A 5,162-nucleotide genomic window follows, 5' to 3' on the forward strand; every position below is an offset into this window, starting at 1 on the left:
ATTTGTATATATACTATATATTATCATATATTTGTAATTGTAATTATATATAAATAAAGAGGATTTGAAAAAAAGGGTGTTTTATTTTCAAATCCACTTTATTGATATATAATTACAATTACAAATCACTAACACCCTTTTTTTTTTCATACCCTCCTGTAATGATGTTAATGAATATTTGGTACATACATATAGGAGGTATGCTATATGTATGGCTGGGTGTTCAAGGTATCCTGAAAAAAAAAAAAAAAAAAGGTGTTAGTGATTTGTAATTGTAATTATATATCAATAAAGAGGATTTGAAAATAAAAAAAGGGTGTTAGTGACGCTCACGGCAGACTCATGCCATCATCGATGATACCGCCTTCAGTGGACCCGGCAGCTTATCTAGTGCCACACTGGCAAACCAAGATTCATATTGTCAGCTTATATACATCTTTATTTTGTATATATTTAATTTTTTCTAGGAGGTCAGATAAAAAAAAAAAAAAAAGAAAAAAAAAGGTGTTAGTAGACGAGAACCGGTGTGTTCAACGTGGTATGGCCGTTGGCATGCATTATATATTATGTAACCATATCAAAAATAAAGAGGTTTGAAATAAAAAAAGGTGTTAGTGGGGCGGGTCCAGTGGGAAAGGTTGGCCTTTTTTTGTTTGTTTTATGATCTTCTGTTCTGACATGTCGTACATCGACCAATCTACTAGCTATTATTGTCTGTTTTAAAAGGTAGTACTATTACTTGAGCAACCATTGTGCAAGGAGGTGATTTGGTCGGAATTACACTCAAACGCCGGATTTTTACCAAATTAACAATACCCGCTTTATGAGGCTGGGGGGGGGAGGTCCCCCCGGGCTTCCAAACCTACAGGGCTGACTCGACGGCTATAGTGAAACAAATAATAATTGTCTACCACAGCCGGATTCGAACCCAGTTCCTTGGATTTAGTAGGCCATTGCCTATGTTTGTATACAAACATTTCAAGGACACAGGAAGTTATGGATTAGAAGATATCGTCAGTCCTAATGATGCAGCTATGATTGATGTACGCGCATTCACTTCCGCAAATCTTTCAGTTGGTTTTCTCAATGACATCTTAATTCACTCTTTGACTTGATTTATGGTTTGGTGACAAATCGATTTGGGTTTCATGATAGCTGTTTACATCGTTCGCAATATACATAAAATTTTCGATGAACTATGTTAATGGAATTCTTCGAATCAATATAGAAATAGAAAAGGTAGTGAAACTGGTTGTTATGGTAACTGTACGAACGGGTTGCTGTGGTAGCTCAACAAACTAGGAAAAGACAGCGACGTAAGAACGCTCATGATCTCCTTAGTTTCTCCTTTTCTCCTGATTCTTCCAAGCTCTTGCGAATACTTTAAAAGGCTTAGGGTACTTACTTAACCTTCTTCAGATTTCTAAAATGTTTACATTTAGCGAGATAAAAATATTAAATTAAATAAAATTATACTAGGTGGTAGTAGAGGCTACATACGTCCTATATCAGTTTATTATTCATAAAAAAAATTAAATAAATCTCCAACCCATGAAGGGTCAGAGGCACAGCACTCTGTAAGGAAGTACTGTTACTATACCAACGGTTATGCAAGGAGGTGATTTGGTCAGAATCACGCTCGATCACCAGATTGTTCTCTAATTAGAAGTAGCCCCTGATGAGGTTGGGTAGACTCCGAAATCCTCTGGGCTGACTCACAGTAACCGAATAATTATATGTCAGCAGAATTCGAATCCGGGTCCTTCGAGTTAATAGCAAAGTGCCTTAACACTGATCTATGCCGCTCCTCCACTTATTAATAATAATAAAGCCATAGCCGAAGGTTCGATGCCGATACTACCAATCACTGTCTATTCCCAGATAGAGATACCCGTCCAAACCCAAATCTATAAGGTAGTACTTTGGTTTACTCCTCAGAAGTTAACCTATTAGGGTTATTATTATTACAAATTTTATTTTTCATTTATGTTTTTTTTAATATATTTTATAGTGTTTTAAATCTCCTACGTATAGAATTGTTATTACTTTAGTTAGAAATATAGAGAACTATATCCTAGACCATTTATGAAGTTAAGTAACTTATTTAAAAATAAATACTTAGTCTAATTTTATTCCGAGGTATACACCTGTTTGAACTTGGGTTCCGGAGGTGCAGGAATATTTTGAAATATGATATAATTGACAATGAATTTCTTTTGTATCGGATATTTTTCTAGTTAATATGATAGTATAAGAGCCCTAGAGGAGAAAAAAAGGCAGTTATTTCACCCCTTTTTTTGATTACTTAAATGAAAACTGTATAATCACTAGTCTAAATTGATGAGTCTGCCAAGTATAGGTTGGGGGAATATAATGGTGGCTGTTTCAATTCGTAAAAAAAAACATTATTCTTTTGGAGCTCCATATCTTTAAAAATACTAACAATACTAAAAAACATTATAGATTATAATTTAAAGAAGATGAAATTTTGTAAAATATGAGCCATAATAGAGCTATTTACGTTCAATAGTTATCGAGTTATAGCTTTTTAAAAAACAACATTTCATAAAAAATGCACTGAAAAAATTAGTAGTTAGTGAATCTATATAGAGAAACCTATATCTCAAAAACCATTTGATGTACAAATGTCTATTAACACTCAAATTAATGCTAGTTTAGTGTGCTATAAAGTATTTTATGATGTTTACCTTCTTTGGAGTAGTAATGTTTATCGCATTCGACAAAATGTTGATTTCTATCTGATCAGAAAAACATGTTTAAATAAGAAAACATTTATAGCAGGTACCATAAGATTTACAGATGTCTATTAACACTCAAATTAAAGCTAATTTAATGTACTATAAAATAGTTTATTACGTTTATCTTCGTAGAAGTAGTAGTTTTCATTATATTCGACAAAATGTTGATTTCTAGCTGTTTGGACTTATAAAAAACTATATCTTAGAACCATAAGACGTACAGATGTCTGTCAGCACACAAATTAAAGCTATTCAAATGTATTATAAAGTAGTTTAAGAAGTTTATCTTCGCAGGAGTAGTAGTTTTTATTATATTCATATATGAATATAAATTTGACAAATGAAAATTTGTCCGAACAACTATAAATCAATTTATTTAGCAAATTTCATGGAAAATATTACTCTTACGAACATAAACATCATAAACTACTTTATAGCTCAATTAACTAGCATTAATTTGAGACATAGACATCCGTATAGATAGACAAATAATTAGATAGACAATTAATTAATTAGATAGACAAATAAATAGACATCCGTACGTCAAATGGTTTTTGAGGTATAGATTTTTCAAAGTAAATTCACAAACTACTGATTTTTATGAAATGTTGCTTTTTAATAAGCTATATCTCCAAAACTATTCAACGGAAATAACTCTATTAGGGCTCATATTTTAGAAAATTTACTCTTCTTTAAATGACGTTCTCCTAGGTTGTCTTGTGTTGTTCCTACTTTTTATGATATAGAACTCCGAATGAAAAATTTTTTTATCACATTGAAACAGCCGCCATTTTTTATTCCCTCTACCTATACTTGGTAGACTCATCAATTTTGACTATTAATTGTACATAGTTTTCATTAAAGTGATCAAAAATTGGGGTGAGATAACTGCCTTTTTTCTCCTTTTGGGCTCTTGTACTAACAGGATCATAAGCAACCACCATTCTCTCGCCTTGCACATGCCCTTCAAGGACAAACTTTTATACTATTATAAATTATATGATCACATTGCATGGTTCCAAAAATGATTTGCAATTTGCTTAATAGAACTATGAACATTTAATGAGGAGTTGTCGTTAAGAACTTAGAGACTGCAAACAACACTTATATTTGTATAATATGAGCAATTTAATTTAAACATTAAATTTTATGTAACAAAAATCAAAATTTTGCACAGAAAGAGTATATTGAGCGATTTTATGTAGGAATAACTCAAAAATTTCGCACATGAAATTTTGTCCAAATCAGTTTATTTTAGCAGATATCGTGAAAACTGCACTCCCTTTTTTACGTTTTTAATAGCCGCCATTTTGTATTTCCCCTAACTATACTTGGCAGACTCATCAATTTAGATTAGTAATTATACAAAGTAATCAAACATTGGGGTGAAATAACTGATTTTTTATTTCATCCTACTTGCTGTAAGTTACGTAGACGTCAGATTATCCCTAAAGAAAGAGATGAAGAGTTGCTCCTGACGATAGAGGGCGCACCGCTCAACCGAGAAGGCCAATTACATATTTTTTTCCTAATCGAGTATTGCGGTTGTTGTCTACTTTCACGACTGTTGTATTCAATGAGCCCTGTCTCCGTTGGTTACTTCCCCCCCTAATAGGCTTCGGTCTGATCTGTCGTATTCGAATAACGGTAATGTGACAGCGAGATCGAAAAATAATAAAAGAATGAGGAGAAGATGGTCGAAGACTAAGCTAATAAAATTATAACATTTTTAATTTAATGTTGCTTCAACAATGAGTACCCCTAATATTCACGTGAATAAAATCAATTTAACATTTAGAACCCAGAAACGAAATTCGCGTTGACCTGTTTTACCTACAATACACTGATTGGATATATTATCTTATTCTGCCACAATGCATTCACTATATTGCAACACCAGCTCAAGAACACATTGACCGCTATCCCGACCAGAGACAGGTTGGAAACCTGTTACGATAGCAACATAATATCCCGGTAATGACGAAATAGCATCCTTGGGATCTGCCGGGATCGTGGACTTTCGCTCGGCCATCAACATAACCACAGGCTGCTCCAACCCGAGGGAAACTTTAATAGTTATTGTTTGTATTGATTTGGAGAAAATGATTCAGTATTGGTTATCCACTAAGAGCAATAACCATACTCAGCTAAGTGATGTTGAGAAAGTACTTTATAATGTATTATGCAAAATATCAATATTTGTTTATTCCTACCTTAAGCACTGCCATACAGTTTATCCGATTGTCATAGCACTTTTCACTAAATGTTCAGGATTTATCCTGGAAGATTATAGGCTATCCCGATTTTTCGATTATTATTTTTTATTTATTCAATACCAGAAACTATATAAAATGTTATAAATAAAACAAAAAAATTAGATAAAGTTACTACTTGTAGTATTTT

General features: G+C 32.7%; 1 protein-coding gene across 1 annotated transcript in view; it reads left to right on the forward strand.

The window, feature by feature from the left end:
- The window catches only part of Cyp301a1 (Probable cytochrome P450 301a1, mitochondrial), a 78,301-nt gene that overhangs the window by 13,787 nt on the left and 59,352 nt on the right, over positions 1–5,162 (forward strand). The gene's annotated exons all lie outside the window — the stretch shown is intronic.

This window comes from Halyomorpha halys, unplaced genomic scaffold (genome assembly GCF_000696795.3).
Source record: "Halyomorpha halys isolate HHAL.00 unplaced genomic scaffold, Hhal_1.1 Scaffold142.1, whole genome shotgun sequence".
Lineage (NCBI taxonomy): Eukaryota > Metazoa > Arthropoda > Insecta > Hemiptera > Pentatomidae > Halyomorpha > Halyomorpha halys.